Source organism: Dromiciops gliroides, chromosome 5 (assembly GCF_019393635.1).
Source record: "Dromiciops gliroides isolate mDroGli1 chromosome 5, mDroGli1.pri, whole genome shotgun sequence".
NCBI classification, from domain to species: Eukaryota; Metazoa; Chordata; class Mammalia; order Microbiotheria; family Microbiotheriidae; genus Dromiciops; species Dromiciops gliroides.
Window position 1 is genome coordinate 274,277,181 of NC_057865.1, and position 19,331 is coordinate 274,296,511.

General features: G+C 37.9%; 1 long non-coding RNA gene across 1 annotated transcript in view; it reads left to right on the plus strand.

The window, feature by feature from the left end:
* Positions 1-6,114: 6,114 nt before the first annotated feature.
* Positions 6,115-19,331, plus strand: part of LOC122729128 — a 132,201-nt gene continuing 118,984 nt past the window's right edge. The window contains exon 1 of the long non-coding RNA XR_006353309.1: positions 6,115-6,338. This is a non-coding gene — a long non-coding RNA (uncharacterized LOC122729128). The remainder of the gene's footprint in view (positions 6,339-19,331) is intronic.

Sequence of the window (19,331 nt, forward strand, 5' to 3'; positions counted from 1 at the left end):
TTAGTAGAGAGGATGCTTTTAAAAAAAAGTGAAACTCGATTAATAAAGAACCTGCTATTTTATTATATCTGTTTCCAGTGTGAATACAGACAGTACCCCCAGTGCTTGGTTCATGTGCCCTATGAAACTGATTTGTGATGTGTTTGGTCAGCTCTTAGGGATGGCAAAAGAACAAGACAGTCTTAGAAAATCATAGAAACCTGAACATGTGTGGACGTGTCTCTCATAGCATTAACACACAACCACACCAACACAGATATCCATTTAAAAAAATTCAAAATGACTCATACATATTGACTTCATGGCACTTTTTGTGCCTATAATGAAAACCAATTATCTGTGGAGAAAATTTGACTGTGAAGGAAATTAAATTGGTTTTTAAAGACTTCCTTAAACAGCAGTAGCTAGGGAGAGGTCCAATAACACTTTAGCTCTGAATTGTAATGGCTTTGCCGTATTAATAAATCATGCTTTATCCTGACTTTTATCGAAAGATGTGGATGGGGAAGACTGCACACGGCAGGATGAAGGCAGAGGGGCTGGTCTTTGCTGTGGTTTTCATGTCTCAGGCTATTCTACCAGTGGTCCAGGAACATTGGAAGACACCCTGGCTGGGGGGAAGGTAAGTCCAGATCGGCTCAACAATGAAAACCAGTTAAGATACAGTTAGCAAAAAATAATTACTTATAGTCTTGTAATTGACAGATAGAACTGCTGTATTCTAAGATATGCTGTGATTTAAAAAGTAGAAAGAAAATGTTTTCAAAAAATCTTTCTAGACCCTTTGCCTACTATTATGTTTACCAACTTCCATGGCGAGGGAGGGAAACTATTGTTTTCAGCATCAAATCTTTTGGGTCACTTAGGATATATATATATTTTTAAATCACTGTCCATTATTTCTAGGAATGTCTAGGAATAAAGGGAATTTAAAAAAAAACATGGAAAACATATTGTTCCAGTTAAACAATGCAGATACTTTTTCTTTGTTTCAGTCCATGATGTTAACATTGACTTTTCCCTATGTATTCAGCCCCAATACTAACAGTCCAGTAACTAAAAATGAAAAGAGGGTAAAGAAATGTTTTATCCAAATAAGAGACCTTGGTCTCCAGACCCAAAGCGTCATTCCCAAGTCCAGATGGTTTCCTTGATTCTTTGTCAAGCAGGAAAGCTGAGATACTTGTAGCTTTAAGAAATTGATTAGAATGGTAAGATTTCATCGATCAATACCAACAAACTTTATACCTTTAGCATTTGATATGATGGAATGGATGATGAAGGTGCAGGTTCATTATTTCTAACCACACTAATCGCATGACCCCATATGTTAAATATTCTGGGGCTCTTAATGTACCTAAGGAATTATTGAGATAGTTGCTGTTAACGTGCTTTTAAAATATGGAGTAGCTTTTCAGGTCTACTCCATGAGAACTAAGTCTTTGAAACTGACAACTTTTCAGGGCTCCATCTTACTATCCATATACACAGAGACCCAATACTTTGCCATCAACTTTATTCAAGACCTTAAATATTACAGTAACCTAGTTGGTTGCAATTTCCCAAGGGCCTCAGTTCTATGAACAAACATCTCAGGCTTTTGACACTAGCGGGTTACCCTGGGCAAGTCACTTGACCTCTTTCTGTCTCAGTTTTCTCATCTGACATATAAGGATAATAATAACACCTATTTTTATAATGAGGGTAAAATAGATGAATATACATAAAGAACTTTGCAAACCTTAAAGTGCTTGTAAATGCTATTTTTATATTATCCACTGAAATATCAAAATTAGAAAATAAATTATTGGCTCTCCTTCCTATAAGAAATTACATCTTTCTAGTTACAGTGCCTGAAGTAGATCCTATAAAATGGGTGTGTTCTTGGACATCTCTTCTCTTTTCCAGGACCATGTAACCAAACCTTGTTTCTTTCTCACTCACAAGCACCACATTTTAGTTGCTTGTAGTGTTCTCACCCAGCATCCAAGTTTACTTTTTAATCCCTAATCAGACAGCAGAGATAATACAAGCAAAGAATTTTAATTAGAATTTTAATATGTAATCCAAGCTGCCTGAGATTTATACACAGAGGTGGCATTTCGTGTATCTCAATAACCACAGGGAGAGGTGAGGTGATTTTTCATTGGGCAGCAGGAGGATTATATCTATATACACATGTATGTATACATATATCTATATGTATATAACTTGGCAGGAGTGAGTGATTTACAAAATGAAAACACAGACCCTTTGAAAATAATGGATACTTGATCTCAGAGAGTGGCTTTCCTTGTCAATTTGTAGCTGAAATATAATCTTTTGGCTGGAACAGAGGATCCAAAGCTAAAATTCCCAAACATGAGAATGTTCTATAATAGAGGATAGCCTGTACTTTTCCTTTGGGACACATAATTTTAAATCTTTTAATTTAAGCCATGCAGATTCAAAGAGGAATAAATACTTAGCCACACATGAGGGGAATCATAGATTTTTGCTGCTGCTAAGAAAGAATGAGCCAAACTTTTTTGTCTTATTCCTTAATTGTCTAGTACATGAAAATATTTTTGGGAAGTGCTGGTGAGGGAATGGTGTGCGTGTGTGTGTGTGTGGGGGGTCTTTTCCTCCCTCCATGAAATAAAAGGATCCTTATTTGAAACCAGAATTAGGAAGTCCAAAATATACTTTGGTCTTCTTGTTTGACTTTCAGCTCTCCTTATTCCTAAGGCAAGCAACTATTAAAGTCTGAGTTGTAAATTTGAAGCTGTGCATTGAGGGGTGGGGGTGAGAAAGTCACAGTGTCAGAAGAGAAGCATGTGCGTAAGGAGATCACTAAAATGTTGGGAAGAAAACTGGCTTCTCCTTTCACTAAACACATTCATGAAGGCATAGATACACATACACACACACACACACACACACACACACACAAGCCTTTGGTGAAGAGTGTGTTCTTTTATTATCTGTCACTTATTAGTGTTGAAAACTATAAAAAAATAGTAAGATTAGTTCATATTCATGTAATTCTTCAAGGCTTGCAGAGAACTTTACATATGTTATCCCAATTGCATCTCACCACAACCCTGTGAGGTAGATGCTATTATTATCCCCAATTTACAGATGAGTAAACTGAGTCTCAGAGAGGTTAAACTGGATTACCTAGGGTCACAGAACTAGTAAGTATATCAGGTGGGATTCAGGCACAGGTCTTCTTTACTCATGGGAATACATCCATCAAAGAACTGACCCCAACTATTTTAGAGCTAGTAAGCATATCTGCGCTACTGCCAGGGGATGCTTATCTCCAGCTATTCTGAGGCAAGGAGCTTGATTTGGGGCTGCATCCAAGGTTGAACTGTGTGTCAGAGATGGTGGGACAACTGGGAGACTATTTCAAGATATTAGTTCCTAAGTAGGTTCCTGTCCAGCGTTCAGATCAGAAGTAGTCATGGCCAACATTGATCATATGGCTAAGTGCTACCGTTTAGCCATCTATTTTCCTGACAATACAAGAGACAATTACATGAACTTACAAGGAAAAAAAAACCTGGCCACCTGACATGCACTCTAGCCTCATTTTCTATGTGCATTTGTAATCTCCCCTAGTGGCATTTTTTCTTTTCTTTTCTTTTTTCTTTGAATTATCCCTTTCCATTTAAGAAAAAAAAGTATGTAAAGCACTTTGTAAACTGTCCAGCACTATATAAATGCCACCTATCATTATTAGGTATAAGGTATTTGTCTACTAAAAACGTTGCAAGAAGGGAAATTGGTTCTTGAGCTTACCATGATGTTTGTCTTTAAAACCAGAAAGAAAAAAAGAAAGAATGAAAGAAAGCTGTTTATAGCACTTAGAATAAAAAAAGTTTCTCCATATATTATTGCTTCCTGGTAGGACTGATGAATGCTCTCTCTTTTCCTTTTATTTCACTTTCAGATTGCTTTGTTTGTATACCTATCGAAGAGAAGTTTTACTCTGAGTCTAAAGTACAGAGTATGCTTTAAATATTTAACTCCTATTTTTAAAAGTCACTCCATAAATGCTTTTGTGTGTATATTTTCAAAATCCTCTGGTTGATTACTCGGAATCCTGGTGAAATTAACATAACATGTAATGTTTTCAGAGTTTGTTATGGGGTGGGAGTGTTTACTAAGTTTTTGAAATGGGATTTAGAATTGTGATGCTGTAATGATTTGTGTACACTCTTGACCTCTCCCCTCTTCTCCTGAGAGAGAGAGAGAGAGAGAGAGAGAGAGAGAGAGAGAGAGAACGATAACTAATGAACAAATAAAGTGAACCTAAGCTACTTTAAGAAAACTGTTCAGTGTTGCACAGCTATGTAGTACAGGTGTCATTGTTATTAACTGGTATGCATGGTTAAACCTCCATACAATGCTTTGCATATTTACTCTCCCACTTTGAAAAGTGAGCCCTGGATAAGGGCAGAAATTGTTTGACAATGGAATTTCATAGCTAGCCTATAACAGACACATTGTGAACCCAAGTCAAAATACAGACTTGGATTTACCCAGGCAGTGGTAGACAATTCATCAGGAATGAGTCTTCCAAAGTCCCAAACACTTTGTTTTCTCTATCATAACCTCTTTTGTCCTCTCCTCTCTTCTCCTTTTCTTGATTCTTTTTCTTTAGTATTTTAAAGAAAGGTAAAAAGCCACCCCCCTCCTTCCAATGGTGACCAACCTAACTTGAATGAATATAGAATATTAAGATTTTTTGAGTTGGATAAAAAGCTGCTTCCAGTTAAAAAAAAAAAGTCTGATGATTAAAAAATGTCTAGATACATTGGGATCCTAGGGAACAAGATTTCTTCTGAGCCTCTTTAATTGGACTGCCTGGTTAGGCATGTAGACTTTGCGTTAGGGGGAAGGTTGGAGGGAGGTAGGACAGATACTGGTGTATGTTTACTGTTTATTTTCGTGGTTTTCTGTGAAGCATTTGGTTATTACTGAGTAGAAAAGTTGGGGTTAAAGACATCAATAGTAGCCCCCTCCCCCCCAAAAAAATATATTTTCCTCTATAGTGACTGAATGGGATGGAAAAAGGTGGGGTGGGGTCAGGTTGTTGATCTCTGGGAAAAATTATGTGATCAAGTGACCTGCCTAGAAACTCTATTTCCATGTTTTCAATGGTTCAGAGTCCCAGATGCCTTTGGGAGGCTACTTTGGGGGTGATTCTAGATTATATACCTTTCTTTAAAAAATAATCATTGATTTATTGTATTAATTGGTGTCTCACTTAAGGATCAGTGAATGTATTGGAAGCAAAATTTCTTTCTGCAAATATATGATATTTGCAGCAAAATTGTTTCAAAATACAATATTTAAAAACAGCTTGATAAAAACAAAAACAAAAACTCCACCCATATGTGGAGTTCTTATTTCTGCAATTTGATGCAACTGAAATTACTTCCCCCCGCCCCCCCATGGGTTATTATAAGAAGACCTTTGTGCTGGACCAAAAAGACCTAGTAAATAAAGAGTTAAAATGAAGGCAGGCTCACTGGTTTGCTGAGATCTGTCAGAGTCTGACTGGCTGGCTACATATCTGTCTCTGGAACAATAGGTACCTGCATTCTGCACGGACTGCTGGGCAGCCACTAGCAGCCTGGAGAAGGTCTGCCTCTGTCAGAGCTTTCTTAGTAAGAATCTCTAATGACAGGCCCACTTTTCAGTGCGGGGGAGAATCTGTCTACTCTTGTGATGAAGGACAGGACTTTGATCCTTTCCATTCAGCTTTGACTTGGCCTGAGGTTTAGGTGCCCAGTCTTGAAGTTAGCAGGCTCTCGCTCTCTCTCTCTCTCTCTCTCTCTCTCTCTCTCTCCTTCTTTCCCTCTCTTCCTCTCTCTCTCCACCTTCCTCTCTCCCTCTTGCCTCTCTATTTTTCTCTCTTCTTTTCTCCTCCTCATTCTCTCCCCTCTCCCTCTCTTTCTCCCTCTTCTTCTCTTCCACTCTCCTCTCTCTCTCATCTCTTTCTTCCATCTCTCATCTCTCATCTCTCATCTCTCTCTCTCTCTCTCTCTCTCTCTCTCTCTCTCTCTCTCTCATCTCTCTCTCTCTCTCTCTCTCTCTCTCTCTCTCTCTCTCTCTCTCTCTCTCTCTCTCCACTCACTCACGTACTCACTCACTCACTCACTCAGTCACACACGATATCTTACTTCCTACCCACCCCTCCTCGCTTCCCTACGGGGCAGATTACTATCACAGCTATAAGTGAGGCAAGGAAGCCGTAAACACAGCAAACCCAGTCTCCATGGTGGCAAGAGGGGGTACTGGAGGTGACAACAATGGAGAAGGACCTTTCTTCTGACAAGTTTTAGGTAAGAAAGACTCTTTGTACCTTTGAATTCAATATGTTGTGTCCTTACTGACGGGTTAGAAATGGTGTGGTCTCAAATGTGCCTTTGAATAGCAATATTTTATCAGAGACTATGTCTTTTTCTGTTCTGCTCCGTGTCTGCAAACCTGTAATCTCCGTGCTTTGTGTTACTATAGTCGAGGGGGGGGGGGTAGGAGGGGAATCCATGCAAGATCTCTGCTGGATGGAGCAATGATCAATTTTCCTGACATTCACCAAGCCGTTTAAATTTCCAATGTGGGGAGGGGGGTGCAGCTTGTTCTATTTAAGGATGCTTAATGCATGTACCCAGCCATGGTCGGGCACCCAGCATCTAGCAGCACTGTGGAATATTAAAGCAGTGTTCTCTCATCCTTAATTTCTAATTATTTTTACACTCTTAACTGTACTGGGGTCAGAGACTTTTAAAAATTAATGAGGAGCCCTGCTGGGTTCAAATGGTCCTGTCTACGTGAGCTGCTGCAGAAGGACGAAATTATGCTCTTCTGTTTGTTCTCGGAGGTGTAAGCCTTCTTACTTTGAACCCTTGGGGCTTGGCACACTCTCCATTAAATTGGAGTTTGGGGGTAGGAGATGCCATGCATTATTTTGACAGTTTAGTTCCTTATTTCAAGTGCCCAGGTGAGTTTTAGGAGGAGAGGGAAAATGCCAAGGTGAACACATGGCATGATGAAATTCATAAAATGTTCTCCCCCTTATTATAATGCCCATGAAGAATGCATATACTTTCAAGGAAATGCCAGATAATGAATGAAAAAAAAAAACATTGGCAAATGTGTTTTCCTCTAAAGCAACCTAGGAAAATTTTGGACACGAGGAGCCTGGAAAATTGCTGGAAGAACAAAGAATCTAGCCCAGCCAGTACAAAGAAAAGAATTCTTTGTCACCCAAAAGGGGAAAAAAATGCTAAGGGTGTGGAATTTGGGGGTTAAGTCATTTTTCGTCCTCTACATTTTGCATACACAAAAAGGACCTCATCTCCCCCCATTTGCAGGGTGATCCTCCCCTTTCTCCTACCACCAAAAAAATCCCCAAAACCCAAAACCAAAAAACAAAGAATAAAACCGTAGCATTCAAACTTTCTTCTCCCATAATGAAAAAAAAAAAAAAGAGCTTTGTGCATGTTTAGGATAGAATGCATTGTTTCAATGAGGTGCAAAGGAAAGGTGATTTGCAATACTTGGAATATACAGTGAGCAAGGCTCAAGATGCATTTGGATTCTGGGTTTCCCATTTACAAGCCCCTTTCTGCGCTTCCTGTGCGATATTGTCATGCAAATCCAGGAGAAGCCAGGGAAAGCAGCCCTATGGAGATTCGATTTACTTTGAAAGTTGTTCATTATAGGAGGGATGAAGGTTATTTATTTGATGTGATTCAAAGGGGAGAGATGATTTTTTCATTGTGGAGCCCTTTGTCATGGGTGCAGGGTGATCTAATCTTTTTAATTTTGTCTTTCACACCAATGGAGATGAAAAGAGATCTGAGCTCATTTGTTGGTTGCTAGGTCCTCCTAGAGCCCAGAGGACCGCTCTTGGTTGCTATGGCCAGTCTGACCCCAATCTAGACAGTTTTAGGGACTTAAGTAGTCCTTTTTTTTCACTTAGGGGCATGCACCTTGATTTATGTCCAGAATTGCTCCTGGATGCCTTTGTCTGCCTGTGATAAATGGTGCTATGCAATTCATCAGTTCTTACAAGTAAACACTGCTGTCCCACTAAAAATATGTTTTGTTCTGAGTTAATGGTATGGAACAAGCTAGCCTCCACAAACAGCTATCTTTTTCTTATAGTGGGTCCACTGTCACTTGGAGTAAAGCAGAAGACATTGGGGGTCTCTTTTTCCTGCATTTGCCTACCATCTAACTGATACCCAGGCTGGGATCTGCTTGTCAATTGACAATGAAGCCCCCCTCTTTACCTTCATCTCTCTTTAGTACTAAATGGATGGTGATTGTTTCCTGAATCTAAGTGTGCCATTTAAGATAGACAAAACAAAAACAACAACAGCAGCAACAACAACAACAAATCAGGAGTTTTCTTGATTGAATTTTGCTGGCCACAATCACCAATTACTTAAAATAGATGTAGGCAAATGTGTGGAGGCTGGATAAAAGGTAACCAGTCCCCTTGTGTCTGAATGAGAGCTCTGTCTCATGTCACAGTCGAGGAAGACTGTTCTGCTCTTGTGATACCTAATGGTGCTTAGACGGTCCAGTATTATGGAGACTTGTTAGAAAGGAACTCATGTGATTAAGAGGTCATGGAGTACAGATCAGCATTCAGTAGATGAAGAAGATTACATTTCTCCCTGTTCCATTAGAAATTGTTAATTTCTGTTGTCATGTTTACATACTTGGCTAATAAGATCATAATGACAAAACAGATATCCAAGAAGTCATTTCTTGCTTGTAACTTTCATATACTTACTTCAGTCAGAGAGATGATTGTGGAGGGCAGGGGTCTATTTTTTGAGCAAAGTGCTAATGATTTTTATTTTAAACTGACTGTCATAGGTTGCCCCTGGGGAAAAATCATCTGCTAATAAGAGAAAAAATTCTTAATATCAAGGTGGTTCCCTCCCCCTGCCCCATTGGTCGTAGCATTGTGTAACCAACAGCCCAATATTTTTAATTGAAATTTATCCTTGTGTAAATATCACCGTGAAAGCCTTTTCAGAGCACTTTTTGAAATTAGCTTTTTTTAAAAAATGTAGAAAATAAAATAACCAATTTTTCAGAAGTAAGTCAATTTTGAAATAGAGACTTCTCAGCAAGAATAATGAAGTATACTTCTTTGGGGGTAGGATATTCCCACTCCTCAACTTAAAAATCATCATCTTTATTTACTTAAAGCACAACTGAGATGAGTGAAAGTTATTTTCATCTCTCTAATCTGGTTTTCATTCATCTTGTTGCCAATTTTGAGAAGAATCAACACCTCTCTGAGTGCTTACTATTTTGAAGGAACATTTTGAAGCCAGCCTTCCTGTATTGAAAACTTTAAGTAAAGATTTACTACCAAAGGAGTATAAAAAACATTTTTAAAAGTTTCAGGACAGGTTAGATAGGTAATAATTGTCACTGAAATCAGTTTCCAAAGAGATCGAATTTGGAAGATATGGGCTTTGCTGGGGTGGGGGTTAGGAGGGGGCAGAATTTTAGTGTAAGTGAGGTTTTGTGTAGCGCGTGACTGGATTAGAATGGTTTAAGAGCAGCTCAGGTTTTCAAGAAGGCAGTACTGTACATGGGTCATCAATGCACCAAAAAATATTTAACAGTAGGCATAGGAAGATCTACGGGGCTCTAGCCACACGTATAAAATAGAATGCAAATTTGACATCGGTATTTCCTCAAGTGTTATTTCCCAAGATTATAATAGGCATTGCATAGTTATAAATCAATTCCCCGAAATGATTAAATTCAGACACTGAAGAATCCAGGGAAAAGGCCTGTAATGGCATTCCCACTTTAAGGGGTAATCGGAGTAGAGTAAAGCATTTTAATGGCCATTCTGTAATATCTCTTTCTAAACAGAATGTTGTTAGAACTCATTCTAGCTAGCTTTCAAGTGGTAATAACACTGGGAGTGGGGGTGGCCGGTAATTATTTCTACCTGGATGTTGCTCTCTCCTGCCTGACAAGTTATTTCAGAAAAGTCTGCCTCCATTTGACTCAGGCTAGGAAGCTTTATTGACTTCTTGAAGCTCTGCACATCATAACTGCTGCTGCAAACAATAGGTGCTTAAGATATTACCTTGTGGAAATTATAGAATCCAATCTCTTTCTGGGTATTATATGGATGTAGCAGGGAGAACTCTGGAGTAGGTGAATCTGGGCTATAGGCAACTAGAGAAAGATGAAGGAACAGCTCCCTGATCCCTCCTAAAATTGATTTTATTATTCTTTCCTGCTTTGTCATGTGTTTTCCCTGTTTAAAATCAGATTAAGTCATATATATACCTATTTAACTGTTCAGTGCCTTTAAAAAAAAATCTGTATTTATGGATGAGTAAGGGCATAGATCACACTTAGAGCACATCCCCAGCCTTACCCTAAATGTCTGAGCACCCTGATTCCTTCTGGAGATGGGCCCATAAATAAGATCCCAGTGATAAAGCTTATAAAGAATCAGCCCCTTGGGAGAATGGAGTTGTGACACCACTGTCATGCCAATTTCCATGCAAAATAAATGGAAATCCTCTTGAATATCAATTCTGGGGAAGTCCCACAAAGCCATTCTTTTTCTGGGTGGCTTTATTTTAGACTGCTGCTGGCTTTTTGGTGGGGCAAAATTCAAGAAACAAATATGTATATCTTTGAGGAATCTTTGAATTAAGCTGGAGTGTAAAATTGGTGTTGAGTTAATAAGCCAGCACTACGCTCAGACGCCATTTTAAAATGATTTATTATTGTGGCACCGATAAAGCCAACCCCTTTCTTTTATTGTTGATTTTCTTCCCTTGCTCCCTAGAAAAGTTTCATGGATGTCACCATGCTGTACCCTAATCATACTTTCCTTCTGTAATTAATCTTCCCCTCCAAATTCCATTGTGTCAAGACAAATAGATAGCTTGATTGAGTTGTTGTTCTGCTTGCTGGGATCTAATTTCTTTGTCTTTTGGGAGTAAGATTTTCCTGTCTGACCCAGGCATTGATTAGAACATGGTGATAAACCTTGGGAGCTATTTGACCAAATGACTGGGTTGTTAAAACAAACTTGTTTCCTTATCTGTAACATGAGAGGGTTGGACTCAGAGAACTCTTAGTTCTCTTCCAAATCTAAATCTATACCTTTATGATCTTCTCTTCTAATTTGTTCATAGAGCTTATTCATTTTTTTGTTTGTTGTTGTTTTTTTTTTTTTTTTGCATTAAGGTCCCGCTCAATATTTTAGTTTTTAATAAGGCTTCCAATAATGATGTATTTAATAATGATATCATAAAGTTTACAATAATAATGGATACTATTATGTGTTGTGGAAGTTTGAAAAATAAACCAAAAAAAGAGATAAATCATAAAACTGCAGTGTTTGAAAATATCTGAAGCTTTGTGCAATTTTTCGATTGACATTCCAAGATATTGGTAGCCCTTTGCAAAATGGTGTCTGTAAGATGGTAGCCTGTCAAAGGAGAATCTACTTGACTCATTTGCACATATCTCCAGACCAACTAAAGTGGCCTTTTATTTTTAAATTAAGGAAGCTAATTTGAGCATTTCCATGTTAGTCTGTATAAAATCAATGTTGAATTCTTAAACAACAAAGTTTTGTAATGTCTGAGTCAAAAATAGTGAGGTGTGTGTGTGTCTGTAGGCTTCATGTTCTGGTTATTTAGTTCTATTGAGCACAGCAGGTTATACGGTGCATAAATTCTAGAATTACATATGCCAGACTTTGACAATTGGGTTTATTCTCTAAAAAGGGTGTACAAAAAAAATCACAAAGAGAGGTCAGTGGCCTGAAGAAAGAAAAAAAAAAAGAACAAGAAAGCAATATCTATGCTCTTGTTATCTTAGAAAAATGAGAAAATTTCCAGACTTATCAGTTTCCTCGGCAAAAAGAAAAGAGTTAGCAGATACAGGTCAAGCTTCTAGTATATAATTGAGTTCATTATAACCGTCTTACAGGATTTAAATGAGTGTATTCTAGACAGTCTGGGGAAACTGAGTTTTGAGGAAGTGTTAAATAGGAGAAGAGTAGATTGGCTTTCCATGAAGTTGAAGGAAGGTCATCATGACTAAAATAGTCATTGAATATAAAAGAAATGTTTGAGTGTAAAGGTAGATAGGGAAAGTTACTGAGTCTATTCTAATATAATGTTATATTGAATGAATGAAAGGACAGTCATCTCATTACATCCTTGTGGTGTTCTTTGTGTATTAATTTAGTAACTTAGCAGATATCACAGAAGTTCAAGGCAAGGTAGAAGGATCCCAGGGAGGGAGAGAAGAAAAGAAATAGTAGTGAGAACAGACTCTGTTGGAAAGAGTACTCAATTTGGAGTCAGAAGGTTTGAGTTTGAATCGGCTTTGCTCCTTCTTACCTGTGTGATCTTGGGCAAGTCACCACCTCCCTTGGCCTTCATTTCCTCCTCTATAGAACAAGGACTATATGGCCAAAAAACAGGGATATGGTGGAGCCCATTGGACCAACTCATCATACTTTATTGTTAAATTTTCAGTGTGAGCATTTAAACCTTGGAAATTGGCAAATGCTACAAATCAGCACTAGATTTATTGTTTTGTAGATTTCTAGACTTGAAAAAGTGATGGAGAAAATGTTAATAACACAGATTTAGTTTTTAAAATGTATCCTGTGTTCCTTTTTCTTTTGAAAGCCAGTTAAACCTTTACCAGCACACACTGTAAAGGTGTCTTTGAGCTGTAAACCTATCATTTGAGTATATGTTGTGAGAGATAGTAATATGGCTTCAGCTCAGTGACATGCCCCACATAATCCTTCCCTTTCCATTTTCTCTATAATTATTCTAGGTCAATATCACCTAGTGAGTGTCTAAACTGTTTGCAGGTTTCTCTACTGTTGAGGCCTCCAGTCTCTGTTTCTTGATTCTAACATCCCTCTCCCAATTTTATCATGCCCTTTCCTCCAAAAAATTTTTAATGGTCCCTCATTGACTACAGGATAAAATTCAGTTTCTGTTTTGGTATTTAACATGGAGATATAGGACCTTGGGAAAGTCACCTAAGGCCTCAGTTTCCTCATCTATAAAATGGATGGTTGGACTGGCTGATCTCCAAGTTGTTTTGTTTTGTTTTTCCAGTTCTGAATTTAAGGATCCCTTGTGCATAAAAAAATCTCTAGCCTGGCTTTTTGAAGTCATCTGCTACCTCATCTCAGCCTACCTTTCCAACATGTTCATGCTCCAGATTTCTGACATGAACTCTCCATAGGAGTGAAGTTGATCTCTTCATTTCCCCCAGGAAATAGTCCTTTTTCTTTGTTTATATCCTTGCCTTTGCACATGCCATTTCACCTACGTGAAATAACACCTTCAATCCACAGTCATGGATCTTTTAGGTCCAGGCTAAAATCCTTGTTTACTCAGTGATGCCTTCCATCCCTGACTATCTGGTATCTCTCCCCCCATTTCAACCCTATAATTCCCCTACAATGATCTTGACTTCTTTTGACCATAATATTATAGACCTAGCACTGAAAGGGATCTCAACTCTCTAATTTTATAGATAAGGAAACTGAGGCCCAGGGTGATGAGGCATCTTGCCCAGGCTCACACAGGTAGAAAACATCAGGAGTGGTACTTGAACCCAGGTCCCTTGCTTCAACAGCCAAGGATCTTTTCACAAAGCCATGCTGCTACCTTATAAAGTATTTATTAATTATGTCACTCATTTGGCTGTCCAGTTATTGAGTTAGCTATTTGTGTATAAATGTCTCTCCAAGACCAAAGGAGATAATACATATAAAGCGCTTTGCAAACCTCATTAAATAAAGGTTAGCTATTATTATTAATAGAACGGAGTTACAGAGCAGGCTCTAATTTGCCTTGGTGGAGGGCTTTTCCTCTTTGGGAATTCCCCACACCAGAGAAATCACAAATTCAAGCCTTTCCACCCTACCCCCACCACGGGATTTATCTTGCCAGCTAGTTTATAAGGTCTCTAAGGGTGGGGGATACACCTTTAATTCTTTATAAACTAATCCCAAAGCACCTAGCTCAGTGCTTTGTAAATAGGGGATGTCAGTAATTAATAATTGATTGATTGTGCATTTTGGAATGACATCCATAAATCCATGTTTCCAACATCAAAGCTCAAGCATACATTTAGGTAGCACATTGTAGCATACAAAGTACTCCCCTAACACATCTACAAAAAAAAAAATCTGTGAAGTATATCATTAGCCCTATTTTTAGAAGAGAGTCTCAAGGCTAAAGAGTTAATGGGATTCACCTGTGGTCACAAAAACTAAGAAAGGGTCTGAACTAGAATTTGAACCCAACCCCATTGGACTCCAAGTGCCCCCAGGAAAATTGTAAGTAAAGGTAAAAGCTTTGGAGAAAGGTGTTGTGTTCAGTTGTGACTTTTTGTGACCTGATTTGGGGTTTTGTTGGCAAAGGTAAAAGAGAGTTTTGACATTTCCTCTTCCAGCTCATTTGGCAGATGAGGAAATAGAGGCAAACAGGGTTAAGTGACTTGCCCAGGGTCACACAGATAATTAAGTACTCCAGTGGGATTTGAACTCATGAAAATGAGTCCTGATTCCAAGTACAGTGTTCCATCTACTGCACCACCTAGCTGCTCTTTATAGGATGTATATCTGTACTTTTCCTAGTTTGGGAAAACAAGAACTAACTTGTCACTCCTCTGTCGACAACCACCTTCCCATTTCTCTTGTTAATACCAAAGTTGGAGGCTCTATCAACACAATTTAATTCCAGTCATTGACTCATGCAAGGACCCATTCTCAGCCCTGTGCTTCTGTTGCCTTTTACATTCATTCAATTCTCAGCCTTACTGCCATTCATGTAAGCCTCATAGCATTACCTTTCAGCCATCCAATGGAGAAAAGTGTACCAATCCACTTGGTTTAAGAATGATGTAGCTTTAGCTATCTACTGAAAAAGTCCTTGGTGCTCCAGAATTATCCTAAGTCCTAGCCATCAAATCTCTTAGTCAGTCTACTGTCTTACCACAGTGCTTTGTAAGAAAATCTAGCAGGATTCTTTTTTGGCCATGCCCTTCATGCATTGTCAATGTTGAATCCTATTCCAGGATCAAAGATCTAGAGTGAAATAGACTTTAGAAAGTCATCTCATCCAAACCCCTCCTTTTACAGATAAAGAAACATGTATCCAGAACAGGTAAGTGACTTGGACAAAGTCACCTAGCTAACAAATGGCAGTGTTGATTTGAACTCATGAGAAAATAGAACCTGGTGAGGGTTAATTCATTATTTGGTTCATTTGGACCTTCTTCTGCAGGAAGGCTTAATAAATGTTGGTTGATTTATTGACTGATTTTGATTCAGGTCAGGTCAAATATTTATTCAGCTTTGACTATAAGCAAAGATCAGTTTTAGGGATCATGTCTGTGTGTTTTGGGGGAAGAGAATGTACCAAGGTAAGTAAAACATTGTACCTGTCTTTGGAGTATAGACGTAGTGATGGGAACTAGAGGGCACATGTACAAATAATGATGATCCCAAATAAAAAGTGATCAGAGGCTTGGAAGATAGAAAATGATATGTGAGATCCAAGTAGGGAAATGTCATTTATGCCTTAGATGAATCAGGACAGTATTGGGCAAATGCTCTTGAGACCAAGAAAGTAATGGGTGTGGATTATCTCTGAGCTTTTCGATCAATGCTAATGAATATTAAGTCCAAAATTTTCCTCCTTCTAAGATAGGAAATTCAGTTTTGATTTGCTTTAATGGATGTATATGAAGTGCCTACTTTGTGTAAGGTGCTAGAAATGTGAAGAAAGAAAAAAAACAAGAGGAGCTTATGTTATACCTCGGAGATTAAACATGTAGTCAATCTAATCCTCATGCAATAATCCTTTATTAAGTACCTATACATATAAGATGTGTGTATATGTGTGTATACACAGAAAAAGAGTAAGAGAGTGAGAGACAGGGAAGGAAAGCATAGAGACAGTGAGAGACACAGAAAGACAGAGACAGAGAGAGAGAGGGAGGGTGAGAGAGAGAGAGAGAGAGAGAGAGAGAGAGAGAGAGAGAGAGAGAGAGAACTGTAACAATGAGGCAATTTGAGAATAGAGACTAAGGCTACTTGAGCACTTGTCAGGGATGTTTTAACAAGGTGTCCTGCACAGTGTCAAAGGTTGGATTTGTTGATAAGGTCAGGTTGCTAAGTTTCCTTCTAGCTCTAAGATTTTAATTTATTTAGCCTTTAAGTTAAGGTAGAAAAATAACCAAAGGGTTGGGGGAGGACTGGCATGAGTGGATGGATAAAGAGACATACAGAAAGATTGACAGCAGCTGCAAACTAAGTAAGTGGGGACAAATATGTCTCACAACAATAAGCAATCCTCACTTTTATCTAGATTCTTTCTAGAAGTAGAAACTTATAAGTTCTAGAACTAACTAGCAACTTAATAGTGTGGAATAGTGAATATATAGAACTGGGCTACTCCCACTTCTGACATATGACTAAAATTGTTCATTTTTTTCAGTTGTTTCCAACTCTGTATGACCCGAATTAGGGGTTTTCTTGGCAAAGATACTTGAGTGGTTTGCCATTTCCTTCTCCAGCTCATTTTGCAGATAAGGAAACTGAGGCCAAGAGGGTTAAGTGACTTGTCCAGGGTCACACAAATATTAAGTGTCTAAGGCCAGATTTGAACTAATGAAGAGGATTCCAAGCTTAGCTCTACCTTGCTGTTCCAGTGACTAAAAGTACAGCCTCTATTATGATATCATTTTATCTTAATAGTATAGACACTAACATTTTTATTACTTGTGGTAAATCTCATGTGTTTATATGTATAAATGTATATGTTTCTGTATATACACAAACACACAAACACATATATATATATATATATAAATCTATCTGGTCTGGTTTGCTTGTCATTCTGAAGACAGAGTCTTTAGTTTCCAAATTATAAGATTTTATGTATGTTCCTGGGTGGGGTAATAGAATGTTGGAATTGAAGTCAATAAGACTTGAATTTGAATTTGAATCTTGCCTCAGAAACTCACTATTTATGTGGCCTTAGACAAATAGCTTATTCTCTCAGTCTCAGTATTCTCATCTATATAATGGCCCTAACAACAGAGTTGTTTGGATCAAATGAGTTCTCTAGAGAAATCACTTTGCAGACCTTAAGGTACTGTTATTATACATTTAAAGTTCATTTTATTGTATAAATAAATAGCTTTGTGATGTAAAATAAATCTCTGCCTTCTTCTGTTCCTAGTTGGTTGGCTCTGGAATTTATAAATAAAAGTGATATAAATGATTCAAGAAAAAAATATCATTCAGTTTTCAGGCATATTGCAGAATGATGCTGTTGATCTTTCAGAAATGGTTCCATTTGGTGACATTTACAAAAATAATTTAATGTTAGAGATCCTTCCATTTTTAATTTCAAGAGTTATATAGGCTGGTACAACATTTTGGGGGAAAGCAAAATATCCAGAAGTATATATTTATGCAAATAAGATAGTCTGCCATTAAGATCTTGTTTACGTGGTGATGGCCTCAGGTTCTAATGTATGAAATAAGTACCTTGAGAGAACCACTGCTAAAATAGGAGAAGTAGAATCATTGTTGGGAAGCTGGCATATCATTTTATATAGAATTGGCTGTATTTGTGGTTAAGCTCAGTTATAACTAAAGTGAGTCTATAGGAGACTTAGCTTCCATACTGTATTTAGTGGGCACAGATAGAACTTGTCATCATCCTTCAGTAACACAGAAACAACAGAGCTTAGCACATACTAAGAAAAAAACACATTAGTTTGATAGCAAGATCCTGAATAGTATCTACCTCTTTCCCTTCATACTTCCAAATGACCATGTTCTTCCTGCCACTTCTCCCAGGTGACGTGTTTGTTTGTTTGTTTTTGTGGGGCAATGAGGGTTAAGTGACTTGCTCAGGGTTACGCAGCTAGTTAAGTGTCAAGTGTCTGAGACTGAATTTGAACTCAGGTCCTCCTGACTCCAGGGCTGGTGCTTTATCCACTACACCACATAGCTGCCCTCCAGGTGAGGTTTTTGATGTTTTTCCTAGGCACAAAAACTTCTAGCCACTGCAGTGTTTAAATGCCTCCAAGTGCTAGAAATATTAGTTCCCATATTTAGACACCATGTGTTGTCTTGGCCTTTCCTCATACCTTTTCTTACCTGTATTTGGTTTTCCATTTAATGAAAGAGAATTAATCAAATTATTATCTATCTGTTTCATGTGGTATTCAAATATTTCTTTATAAATGGGTATAATTAAACATGGTAACTCACCTGTGAAGTAGTTTCCACTACCTCCTCACAAGGTATAAACTAGTTGTTCAGCAAACCATTTTGAAAACAGTTAAGAAATGACTTGATTTCCATGTCAATTTGGTTGTTGTTTTAGGGCCCAATTTTAAAACATTGTTGTGCTAATACATAAGACTTGTATCTAAAATGGAATTTGGTCCTTAAGACAGTATGATCAACATTCTTTGGGGAAACATTCCTTAGCCCTTTTCAATTCTCCTTTCTGCCTTTATAATTATTTCCCCTTGTCTTTGCCTCTATCTCCCTTTTCTTCTCTCTCTCCATTTTCCGTTCCTCTACTTTCTCTTCTTCCCTTTATTTTTATCTTCCCCCTTCCCCTTTTATTTCTCTTTTTGTTGCCCTTTCCCTTTTCTTCCCCCACTCTCCCTCTTCCTTTCTACACTTCTCCATACCTTTTACATCCCTTCCATTTCTTCTTTCCCTCTCTATCTTCTCTCTCTTTAACTCCTTGCCCCCTCTATAATTTACCTCTCTCTTCTCCCTTCTCCACCCCTATCCTTCTTTTTCGCTCTTTTCTTCTCTTCTTGGCTTTTATCAAAACTTCCCACAAGCCTAGAACAATATTGTACAAAAGAAAATGTGAAAAATACAAAAGAAATAGAGAACATGACCCTTGCCCTCAAAAAACTTATAATCATGGAGACAAGAACAGCCTTATTGGAACAATTAGGGAATATAATAAAATGTAAATGTCACAGAATTATGGTGGACCACAATATGAACAATCCAGAATATCATTTGGGTTCAGAGAACCTGGCAATGATTTTTTCGTGCTGTGAACAATAATGATAATCAATATCAACCCTTGAAAATGAATTTGGGGAATATTTCATGGATCTTGACAGTAATAATTCAATATAAGCAATTACATTTCTTAAAATAGCTCATAAGTACTACTGGTAATAGTATCTTGAGATTGAGAGGTAAAAGAAACCTTAGAAATCTTTGAGTT